Below are 12624 nucleotides of genomic sequence, written 5' to 3' on the forward strand. Positions count from 1 at the left end.
GCGGCCCAACCCCTGGGGCCCTCCACCCCAGCTCCAGGGGCTCAACCCCTGAGCGCCCGAACCATAGCTCCAGGGACACAACCCCTGAGCGCCTGAACCATAGCTCCAGGGGCCTAACCCCCGGGGGCCCCAGCACCACCTCCAGGGGCCCAACCCCTGAGCGCCCGAGCCATAGCTCCAGGGGCCTAACCCCTTTGGCCCCAACACCATCTCCAGGGGCCCAACCCCTGGGGGCACCAACAACAGCTCTAGGGGCCCAAGCCCTGAGCGCCCGAACCATAGCTCCAGGGGCCTAACCCCTGAGGCCCAAACACCAGCTCCAGGGGCCCAACCCCTGAGAGCCCGAACCATAGCTCCAGGGGCCTAACCCCTGGTGGCCACAACACCAGCTCCAGGGGAACAACCCCTGAGCGCCCGAACCATAGTTCCAGGGGCCTAACCCCTGGGGGCCCCAACACCAGCTCCAGGGGCCCAGCCCCTGGGGGCCCCAACACCAGCTCCAGGGGCCCAACCCCTGGGGGCCCGAACCATAGCTCCAGGGGCCTAACCCCTGGGGCCCCAACACCAGCTCCAGCGGCCCAACCCCTGGGGGTCCCAACACCAGCTCCAGGGGCCCAACCCCTGGGGGCCCCAACACCAGCTCCAGGGGCCCAACCCCTGAGCGCCCGAACCATAGCTCCAGGGGCCTAACCCCTGGGAGCCCCAACACCAGCTCCAGGGGCCCTACCCCTGAGCACCCGAGCAATACCTCCAGGGGCCTAACAACTGGAGGCCCCAACACGAGCTCCAGGGGCCCAACCCCTGAGCGCCCGAACCATAGCTCCAGGGGCCTAACCCCTGGGGGTCCCAATCCCAGCTCCAGGGGCCCAACCCCTGAGCGCCCGAACCATAGCTCCAGGGGCCTAACCCCTGGGGGCCCCAACCCCAGCACTAGGGGCCCAACCCCTGGGGACCCCAACACCAGCTCCAGGGGCCCAACGCCTGGGGGCCCCAACACCAGCTCCAGGGGTCCAACCCCTGAGCGCCCGAACCATAGCTCCAGGGGTCTAACCTCCGGGGGCCCCAACCCCAGCTCCAGGGGCCCGACTCCTGGGGGCCCCAACACCAGCTCCAGGGGCCCAACACCAGAGCGCCCGAACAATACCTCCAGGGGTCTAAGAACTGGAGGCTCCAACACCAGCTCCATGGGCCCAACCCCTGAGCGCCCGAACCATAGCTCCAGGGGCCTAACCGCTGGGGGCCCCCGCCCCAGCTCCAAGGGCCCAACCCCTGATCTCCCAACCATAGCTACAGGGGCCTAACCCCTGGACGCCCCAACACCAGCTCCAGGGGCCCAACCCCTGGGGGCCCCAACCCCAGCTCCAGGGGCCCAACCCCTGAGCGCCCAAACCATAGCTCCATGGGCCCAACCCCTGAGCGCCCGAACCATAGCTCCAGGGGCCTAACCCCTAGGGCCCCAACACCAGCTCCAGGGGCCCAACCCCTGGGTGCCCCAACACCAGCTCCAGGGGCCCAACCCCTGAGCGCCCGAACCATAGCTCCAGGGGCCTAACCCCCGGAGGCCCCAACCCCAGCTCCAGCGGCCCAACCCCTGGGGCCCTCCACCCCAGCTCCAGGGGCTCAACCCCTGAGCGCCCGAACCATAGCTCCAGGGACCCAACCCCTGAGCGCAGGGAATGTGGATATGGAAGTGGATATTACTGCAACTGAGGTAGAGGCCGTACTTGAGCAGCTTGATGGGTCGAAGTCGGAGGGCCCGGACAATCTCCACCCGAGGATATTAAAGGAACTGGCGCATGAAATTGCGAGCCCGTTAGCGAGAATTTTTAAGCAATCGATAATCTCCGGTGTTGTGCCGTATGACTGGAGGATTGCTAATGTAGTTCCTATTTTTAAGAAAGGGAAAAAGAGTGATCCGGGTAATTATAGGCCTGTTAGCTTGACGTCTGTAGTATGTAAGGTCTTGGAAAAAATTTTAAGGGAGAAAGTAGTTAAGGACATAGAGGTCAATGGTAATTGGGACGAACTGCAACACGGATTTACTAAAGGTAGATCGTGCCAAACCAATCTGATCTCCTTCTTTGAGAAGGTGACGGATTACTTAGATAAAGGAAATGCGGTAGATATAATTTACCTAGATTTCAGTAAGGCGTTCGACACGGTTCCGCACGGGGAGCTGTTAGTTAAATTGGAAAAGCTGGGAGTGAATATGAAAGTAGTAAGGTGGATAAGGAACTGGTTAAAGGGGAGACTCCAGAGGGTCGTATTGAAAGGTGAACTGTCGGACTGGAAGGAGGTCACCAGTGGAGTCCCTCAAGGATCGGTCTTGGGACCGATCTTATTTAACCTTTTTATTACTGACCTTGGCACAAAGAGCAGGAATGTGCTAATAAAGTTCGCGGATGACACAAAGCTGGGGGGTATTGCTAACACGGAGAAGGACAGGGATACTATTCAAGAAGATCTGAACCACCTTGTAAACTGGAGTAATAGAAATAGGATGAAATACAATAGTGAAAAGTGCAAGGTCATGCATTTAGGAATTAATAATAAGAATTTTGGATATACGTTGGGGGCGCATCAGTTGGAAGCGACGGAGGAAGAGAAGGACCTTGGGGTACTGGTTGATAGCAGGATGACTATGAGTCGCCAATGTGATACGGCTGTTAAAAAAGCAAATGCGATTTTGGGATGCATCAGGCGGGGTATTTCCTGCAAGGATAAGGAGGTGTTAGTACCGTTGTATACGGCGTTGGTGAGACCCCATCTGGAATACTGTGTGCAGTTCTGGTGTCCCATGTTCAAGAAGGATGAATTCAAACTGGAACAGGTTCAGAGACGGGCTACGAGGATGATCCGAGGAATGGAAAAACTGCCTTATGAAAGGAGACTCGAAGAGCTTGGCTTGTTTAGCCTGGCCAAAAGAAGGCTGAGGGGGGATATGCTCGCCCTATATAAATATATCAAGGGAGTTAACGTTAGGGAGGGAGAGGAATTATTTAAGTTTAGTACTAATGTAGCCACGAGGACGAATGGGTATAAACTGGATATTAGGAAGTTTAGACTTGAAATTAGACGAAGGTTTCTGACCATTAGGGGAGTGAAGTTCTGGAATAGCCTTCCGAGGGAAGTAGTAGGGGCAAAAGACTTTCCTGGCTTTAAGACAAAGCTTGATAAGTATATGGAGGGGATGTTATGATAGGATCGTCAATTTGGGCAATTGATCTTGAATTACCACCAGACAGGTCTGCTCAATGGTCTGCGGGGAGATGTTGCATGCGATGGGTACTGAGTTGCTGCGGAGAACTCCTTCTTGGGTGCTGGCTGGTGACTCTTGCCCACATGCTCAGGGTTTAGCTGATCGCCATATTTGGGGTCGGGAAGGAATTTTCCTCCAGGGCGGATTGGCAGGTGCCCTGGAGGTTTTTCGCCTTCCCCTGCAGCGTGGGGCACGGGTCGCTTGCTGGTGGTGTCTCTGCAGCTTGAGGTCTTCAAACCATTTTTGAGGATTTCAATAACTCGGTCCTGGGATAGGGGTTGTATAAAATTGGATGGGTGGGGTTCTGTGGCCTGCCTTGTGCAGGAGGTCAGACTAGATGATCAGATTGGTCCCTTCTGACCTATGAGTCTATGAGTCTATGAGTCTATGAGCGCCTGAACCATAGCTCCAGGGGCCTAGCCCCTGGGGCCACAACACCAGCTCCAGGGGTCCAACCCCCGGGGTCCCCAACTCCAGCTCCAGGGGCCCAATCCCTGAGCGCCCGAACCATAGCTCCAGGGGTCTAAGCCCCGGTTGCCCCATTCCCAGCTCCAGGGGCCCAACCCCTGGGGGCCCCAACACCTGCTCCAGGGGCCCAACCCCTGAGCCCCCGAAACATAGCTCCAGGGGCCTAACCCCCGGGGGCCCCAGCACCAGCTCCAGGGGCCCAACCCCTGAGCGCCCGAACCATAGCTCCAGGGGCCTAACCCCTTTGGCCCCAACAGCATCTCCAGGGGCCCAACCCCTGGGGGCACCAACACCAGCTCTAGGGGCCCAAGCCCTGAGCGCCCGAACCATAGCTCCAGGGGCCTAACCCCTGAGGCCCAAACACCAGCTCCAGGGGCCCAACCCCTGATAGCCCGAACCATAGCTCCAGGGGCCTAACCCCTGGGGGCCACAACACCAGCTCCAGGGGAACAACCCCTGAGCGCCCGAACCATAGTTCCAGGGGCCTAACCCCTGGGGGCCCCAACACCAGCTCCAAGGGCCCAGCCCCTGGGGGCCGCAACACCATCTCCAAGGGCCCAACCCCTGAGCGCCTGAACCATAGCTCCAGGGGCCTAACCCCTGGGGGCCACAACACCAGCTCCAGGGGAACAACCCCTGAGCGCCCGAACCATAGTTCCAGGGGCCTAACCCCTGGGGGCCCCAACACCAGCTCCAAGGGCCCAGCCCCTGGGGGCCGCAACACCATCTCCAAGGGCCCAACCCCTGAGCGCCTGAACCATAGCTCCAGGGGCCTAACCCCTGGGGGCCCCAACACCAGCTCCAGGGGCCCAGCCCCTGGGGGCCCCAACACCAGCTCCAGGGGCCCAACCCCTGGGGGCCCGAACCATAGCTCCAGGGGCCTAACCCCTGGGGCCCCAACACCAGCTTCAGCGGCCCAACCCCTGGGGGTCCCAACACCAGCTCCAGGGGCCCAACCCCTGGGGGCCCCAACACCAGCTCCAGGGGCCCAACCCCTGAGCGCCCGAACCATAGCTCCAGGGGCCTAACCCCTGGGGGCCCCAACACCAGCTCCAGGGGCCCTACCCCTGAGCGCCCGAGCAATACCTCCAGGGTCCTAACAACTGGAGGCCCCAACACGAGCTCCAGGGGCCCAACCCCTGAGCGCCCGAACCATTAGCTCCAGGGGCCTAACCCCTGGGGGTCCCAATCCCAGCTCCAGGGGCCCAACCCCTGAGCGCCCGAACCATAGCTCCAGGGGCCTAACCCCTGGGGGCCCCAACCCCAGCACTAGGGGCCCAACCCCTGGGGGCCCCAACACCAGCTCCAGGGCCGCTCCCCCTACCCTGTCTCCAGCCAACCCCTGATGCTCCCCCCAGCCTGAAGCCAGCCAGCCCCGCATCCCTTGCCCTGCCTGCAGCCAGAGCCTTCCTCCAGCCAACTCCATGTCCACTGATGCCCTACAGTTCCCAGGGCAGTAACCATGCACATCTGCTTCAATGAAGGGGGCAGGGAGCAGCTGGGACCCACACATGTGCACACTCTTGGGTGACCAGACAGCAAATGTGAAAAATCGGGACTGGGGTGTGGGTAATAAAATCCTAGATAAGAAAAAGACCCCAAAATTTGGACTGTCCCTATAAAATCGGGACATCAGGACACCTTAGCACACCCCCGGACTCCTGAGTTCCATTGCTGGGTTTCCTATTGGTTCCACTGCTGGTTCTTTTCCTTTTCCTGGGGGGACTTTCGGCAAGTTGCTCCCCACTCTCGGGCTCTGTCCCCAGCAGTCAAATGGGTATTTCATACTTTCCCGCTATTGGAAAGTACTGGGAGAATCCCCCAGCAAAAGCTGCTCTGACAGTGCTAAGCAGCATCTGACCATTCAAGGTCAGAGCTCGGTACCTGGGAGGAGTGTTTGGCTCTGGGGTTTCACTTCAGCCCAGTCTAGAGAGAGGGGCCCAACCATGGAGTTTGGCTCAAGAAGACCAAGTGTCCAATTTGTTAAGGGCGTTTTGAATTCCAACCCTGTGCTCCTAAGTGCTTGGTGTCAGTTGCAAATTTTAGAAGCATGCTCTCCACTGCATTTTCCAAATCATTCATGAAAATATTGAATAGTATCGGACCACGGACTGATCCCTGCCGGACCCACTAGGTACACCCTCTCCGTTGGACAGCCAAACATGGAGAAGGGCTCCTGGAGTCTGGGCTTTCAACCAGCTCTGCACCAGCACTGCACTGATTACAGCTGGACTGCATTTCCCTCGTTTGCTTGTGAGAATGTCCTACGGGACTGTGTCAAAAGCCTTAGCAACCCCAAGCTAGATCCCATCTACTGTTTACCCACCTCCACCAGGCCCAAAACCCTGCCAAAGAAGGAAAGAGGATTGGTTTGGAATGATTTGTTCTTGACAAATCCATGCTCACTAGTCCTAAGAACCAAACTATTCTGTAGGTGCTGCTGACAAACTGAGTGCTTAAGAATGTATTGCAGGATCTCTCCAGCAATGGCAGTGAGGCTAGCTAGTCTGTAAGTCTCAGGGGTCTCTTTGTTCCCCTTTTAGAGAAAGATCCTGTCTTGTTCATGGATGGGAAGAGGTTCTTTTTCAGGGATCTCAGACGAGAACTGGGGCACAGCACCTGGTTTGTCAAGGCCACAAAAAAGGAGGCAGGAACCTCTTCTCTCCTGCTGGCAAAGAACCCCAGGTACCTGAAAGACAGGGACTCACATCCCTGAATGGGCTTTTAAAAAGGCACTGGTTAAAGATTGGCCCCGACCATTTCTTGTTTCCATAGACTAGACATTTTTGCAAACTTTAGAATTCCTTGGAGCTAAACACTGTGAAACTCCCCTTTCTCCTTCACAGAGGGCTTTAACGCCCCTTATCTCACTCAGGCTCACAACTGCCCGGAGTTTGAGAACTGTCCCTGTTCCCATTGGACTGATGGGAGGAGCCTGAGGTGCAGAGAAGGGAAGTGACCTACCCAAGCGCCTACACAGTAAGGTGGTGGCAGAGCCAGAAAGAGAAGCCACCAGTCCTGACTCCAGTTCTAACGGACAATAACCCCCCCAGAGGCAGGGATAGAGCTCAGGAATCGAGATGGTGGGGAAATTTCATTGAATCCATTTCTGTCAGAAAATCCCATTCAGGCTAATCCGGTTTGTTTCTCAAAATCATAACAAGTGGGATGAAAGTTCTTTGCAAAAATATTGTATTGCAAAACAAAAGCATCTCCTGTTTGTCAGAGTGTGTTAAATTGTCTCCTCGCACACAGAGGAGACACTTAGATCTCAAACATTAGATAAGATGCTTCAGTCTGAGCTAAGTCATTGCTGCTCTTAACAATTTCAAAATAAAAAAATGCAAAAAAAATAGACTATTTCAGCTATTCTATTTCGTGTTAATCTGCTCTGAGTAAACGTGATAGGACACCTCATATTATGCCCTACTCCTAGTGACACTCTCCAATGGATCCCCATCCTCCACCCACCGTCGGGTAGGTAAGAGCGGGTCATTAATTTCTACTTGAAAGAGGGAGAAGCTAAGGCTGAGAAAGGAGAATTGACTTGTTTTAGGTCACACAGCCAGTCAGAGGCAGAGTTGGGAATAGGACCCAAGAGCCCTGATTTTCAAACTACCCATTGGATCTTGAATTTCAGACACTGAATGACCTGAATAAAGTGCTCTCAGAAGAGCTCCAGACCAACAACAGTGACAGTAACTATTCAGCAAGTATTTGAGGAGAACTGCAATGTTAGAGAGAATCATGAATTGCTCAGAGACAACTAATGCAGAGAAGCGGCAAAATTCATCAAACATAGAACTGGTTTTGACTTATAAAGAGAAAAACAAGGACCTGAGTCTCCTCCCTGTCAATAACCCCCGGCTCAGCCAATCAGGGTAGAGACTGAGGATGGGAGGCTGAGGGATCTCACCAGAGAGCCCAAAGGATGGCCCAGGTCACCAGTGGGGATCACTTCCCGAGCAATAGTTCAGCCTCACATTTTTGGGTAGACCTCCCACAGTGAGAACTGCAGAGCACTGCCCTGCAAAAAACTAAAAAAACCACACACACACTCTCTCTCTCCCCCTCCCTCCTGGTGTTGAGAGGGGAACAGGTAAAAGGACAAAGGAAACAAGAGAAGAGAAAGGAGGGAGGGAGCGATGGAGGAAGAGGTGAAACAAAAAGGACAAACCCTAATGTCCCCAGTGATTCTAAGGGACAAAATCCCAGGTGCAGAATAAAATTCTGCCTCCTTAAGCTCGTGTTTTCCATGCCTCGAATTCACCTGTCACCAGATGGATCAGACTGAACAGCTTTCAAACCTCCAGGAGGCTCTTACCTTCTAAACAGGGATGGCTGTTTTCTAGTAAAATCACTACAAGGGAAGGAGAAACCTCGAAAGAGGTTCCTCCTGGTGCTCACGTCCGTGAACCCGAATACTCTCTCAGTCCTCAAAGAGAGACCTGGAGAAGGAGACTTGTTGAAGCAAAGCCACAGGGGTCTCTGAGGTTTCCCTGGCCCCTCACCCCTGTCCTGCCTTGCTGATGTCAGCATCTCTCTGTGAGGTCACCACCTCCCCACCACCTTGGACCAATAAGTCTTAGGTCCTGCAAAAGGCCTTTGTGATGTCACTGCCAGATCCCTCCTTTGCTGTGCCAATGTCCTGCCCCTGGCCTGGACCTTTGGAGGTTTGAGCTACTCCCTGTGGATCACTCCACTCAAGGAGCGTTCATTCTAGTCAGCAAGCCGGCTAGACAGGAAAACATCAGACGCTGTTCCCAATGCTACACTCAGTTTTTCAGAAATTAGTCGACTTTCTGGCCAGAAGAGACCATTAGATCATCTAATCTGACCCCCTGCATGTCACAGGCCTCCTGTATGACACAAGAGCTACTTTGGGGGCAAACACATTCAAGAAAGGCATCTAGTCTTCATTAAATGACATCAGGAGATGAAGAATCCACCCCTTTCCTTGGTAGCTTGTTCCTGTGGTGAATCATCCTCGCTGTTGACTATTTGTGCCTTAGTTGTAACAGGAATTTGTCTCTTTTCACCTTCCAATCTTTGGGTCTTGTTATGCCTTTCTCTGCTAGATTCAAGAGCCCTTTAATAACCAATCTTTTCTCTCCATTAAGGCACTTCAACACTTCAGCGAAGTCACCGTTCAATCTTCTTTTCATAAGCTAAACAGGTTGAGCTCTTTCACTACTCACTAGAAGGTATTTTTCTCCAGCCCTCAGAACATTTGGTAGCTCTTTGCTGCCCTAGCTCAAATTTCACAACATCTTTTTCAAATGAGGACACCAAAACTGAAAGCTATTCCAATATCAGTCTCACTGATGCCATGTCACCTCCTGTGACGTTATTGACATAATCTGTAACTGTGCAGATCACTGTTGCGACCACTGTTCTATATTTGCAGCCAATACTGTAGAAAGGTTGTCATGTAAGGGGTCTATGGAGAGGTTCTGATTGGCTGATTATAATGATGCTATCTCTAGATGTGTATCATTTTTGTAGTTGATGTTATGAATATTGGCTCTATGCTGCCCATATTTCAAACTTGTGCCATAATGGGGGACAAAACAGCTACCTTGCTAGAAGTGGCTTTGCCAATAGAAGGAACCTGGGATTTAAACTCCCAATGATCTCACTGTGTTTGGGATCCATTTGAATTCCTCTCCTAGGTCTTTGACACTTTCATCTCCACTCATAGCGACTCTGATAGAGGATTAAAGAAGTCAAAGCATCATCTCCAAGCACAGACAACGGAGAATGCTTCATCACATGACACTTTGAGAAGTGGATGGATAGAACGTGATGAAGATAAACTCTGCCTGGCTCAGACAAAAGATAACAGTTGTGCAGTGATGAGGAAGGAGGGAATCTCTGAGTCACCCGTCCACGGTCGTGTCTTCACAGTGCTCCCAAGCTGGAGAGTGAAGAACCCCCTCGGTCCCACCGTGAGACTGAGGAACAGGAGGCCTGTCACCCCCATTCCTGCCGTCCTGCATTCCTGGTGTCCAGCATCCCAGAGGGCCTCCGTGCCAGCAACGAAACCCAACCGTCGTCTGGACTCCCCAGTGCTCCTCCTCAACGGCTCTAATTCTGCGGGAGAGTGGAAGGTCCTGGGCGTCGCGCCGGCACCTGGGATCCACTGCACCTGAACAGTGGGGAAAGGTTTCTGTGTTGGGGCATTGTTTAGTGTTTTCTAGTTTCCAAGGGAGGGTTTATGGGCCTGAGCATTAAGCTCCCGAACCCAGTCACTGTTTCATTGTATTCATTAAGTTCGCATTTTCCCCTGTTCCCCCAGCTTTCTGTACCTTTACCCTGACTACACTTACTTTGTTTGTGCCAAACCACCTTGTCTCCTCTTTATTTTATTTACACCTCAGAAGGAGGGAGGCAAAATCCACTGGTGATAGAGACAGGAGGGAGTCGAGTTTGTATCTTCTGAGAAAAGGGGTTTTTTCCTTTCCTATTTCTCCCCTACCATTTCTAACATTTTCCTTTGAAGCGTTGCCTTATTCAGCTTGAGGAAACATTAGCTTTTAAGATAAAAACTACGAAATACAGAACTAGAGACATTTTTTAGAAATCTGGGATTTAGACATTTTATTTAAAGCCGGGGGGGGGGTGTTGGAGTTTCTGAGAAGGTTTTTGTTTGCAAGAAGCAACATTGTTGCATCTGTTATTGTACCAAGTGGGGAGATGGTTGTCTATAAAGAAAGAGTCAAGACTAAACACATCCAGTGAGGATGGGATTTGAACCCATGCATGCAGAGCACAATGGATTAGCAGTCCATCACCTTGACCACTGGGCCACCTCAATTGAGCTGTAACAAAAGGGACAGAAGGAGAAATCTAAGGCCGACAGAGATAGGAACACAAAGGAGTTTTTAAATACTAAGCGTAAGCAGGGTCTGAATGAGCTCCCCCCTCACATCTAGTGAGGAGCTGGGGAAAGACTTCAGGAACAGACCGTGTTTGCATAGACACACCTACTCTGCCTAGCTATGCAGCATGATGGGGCCACTTCCCCAAAATGACCAGTTTTGGATGGTGTTGGGTTACAAATCACTTTAGGATTGAGTGGAATAAAATGTTATTCTCCTTCCTGTATGAGTGAAGGGCAGCAGAACAGACCTAGTCCATCCTGATGGAGGGGTGAGGTGAGGTGAGGGTGAGGAATAGCTTTTATTGGACTGCAGATAAGGATTGAGGACATCACGCTAAAACAGTGGTCCCCAAATATTTCACATTGTGCCCTCTTAGCCATGGCTGTGGCTCCTCGGAAGCCACTGTTGAGAAGCAGGGCTGGGAGTGGGGCTGTTGCTTGCTGGGGAGAGGGGTGCGGACAGGGGCAAGGGGGTCATCGCTGGGCTGGGAGCCAGAGGCCCAGACTGAGGGTGGGGTTGGGAAAGAGCTGGGACAGAGTGGGGATGAGTGGTGCTTCATCCCTGCCCTCTTTGGGGGCTGACTCAGGCCCTGAGATGCCCCCATGAATGTTCCTTTGTGTCTCCCTAGGAGTCATACCCCACATTATGGGGACCACTGAACCCTACTCGCTAAGCAGGGGCTAGTGATACCAAAGCCCAGGGAAAGGGAGAACAAGTGTGGGGGCCCCAGCACCAGAACCATGCACCCCCTTCTGTCTGTGTTTCTGCCCCCTTCCACCCATAGCCCCATACACTATCACCTCTGTTCCACCCCTTCCCCCACCAGCCCCACCCTGTCACTCCTTTACCCCTGCCCCGCTGCGGCCCTGAGACCAGAGAAGCTCCGTACCCCTGCTGCAGCCCCTGGGCCGTAGCAGGGAGTGGGAGCTCCTCCAGCCCTGGGGCTGACATAGGGGAGACTTTTGCAGGGTGGCCTAATTTGGCCGGGGTCCCAGTCATGGGCCCCACTGTCCCCTTGGTGATGCAAGGTTTGGGGAGATTGAGCCTCCCCGACCTCCATTACGTGCCGCCCAGGCTACCACTGCTCAGTGTGGGGCTAGTCTCCCTGTGTTTTCTGCTGCTTGTGCTGGGGAGCCTGGCCGGCACTAGGGGTGGGGCTCCCAGCAGCCACCCAAGGCTCCAGGGGGTCAAAGGCACCGTGTGGCAGTGCAAAGGTGCTCACTGCTCTCCTCTGCCCCAATGCTCCTCCATGGGCCCATAGAGGGTTGGGGGGAGTGAGGAGCAACACTATGTGCTCCATGCGTCCTGGTCACTTTCCCCACCTGGGCTGTGCTGTGAAGGGAGCATCAGAAGCTGCTGCTCTCTGCCCTCCCCTTATGCAGCCCAGCTGAGGAAAGTGACCTGGATGCAGGGAGCTCGGATGACGTTACTTCTCATCTCCCCACCCCCACAGCCCCTAGGGGTACCCGGAGGAGCAGCATCCCAGGGAGGAGCAATGCTAGCTGCTCCATGCACACAGATCACTGTCCGCACGTGGGTGCAGGAGGAGGTGCAGGGGTTGGGGGTGAAGGGAATTCAGGAGGGGGCAGTGGCTGGTGGCACAGGAAGGGGTGTAGGATTAGGGTGAAGGGGGTGCAGGAGAGGGGCAGGGGTTGGGGCGCAGGGGTTAGGGGTGAAGGGGGTGCAGGAGAGGGGCAGTGGCTGGTGGCACAGGAGGGGGTGCAGGGGTTAGGGGTGAAGGGAATTCAGGAGGGGGCAGTGGCTGGTGGCACAGGAAGGGGTGCAGGGGTTAGGGGTGAAGGGGGTGCAGGAGATGGCAGTGGCTGGTGGCACAGGAAGGGGTGCAGGGGTTAGGGGTCAAGGGGGTTCAGGAGGGGGCAGTGGTTGGTGGCACAAGAGGGGAGTATGGGAGTTAAGGGCAAAGGGGACACAGTGTAGGGGTTAGGGCACAGGAGGGGGCAGGAGTTGGGGTGAAGGAGGCACAAGGGTTGGGAGTGCCGGAGCTAGAGGGTA

General features: G+C 54.5%; 1 non-coding gene across 1 annotated transcript; it reads right to left on the reverse strand.

The window, feature by feature from the left end:
- Positions 1–10462: 10462 nt before the first annotated feature.
- Positions 10463–10544, reverse strand: TRNAS-GCU (transfer RNA serine (anticodon GCU)). Its single transcript has one exon. It is a non-coding gene; the product is annotated as a tRNA-Ser (tRNA).
- Between the last annotated feature and the right edge of the window lie 2080 nt (positions 10545–12624).

Source organism: Gopherus flavomarginatus, unplaced genomic scaffold, assembly GCF_025201925.1.
Source record: "Gopherus flavomarginatus isolate rGopFla2 unplaced genomic scaffold, rGopFla2.mat.asm mat_scaffold_1535_arrow_ctg1, whole genome shotgun sequence".
In the NCBI taxonomy this organism is placed as follows: domain Eukaryota; kingdom Metazoa; phylum Chordata; order Testudines; family Testudinidae; genus Gopherus; species Gopherus flavomarginatus.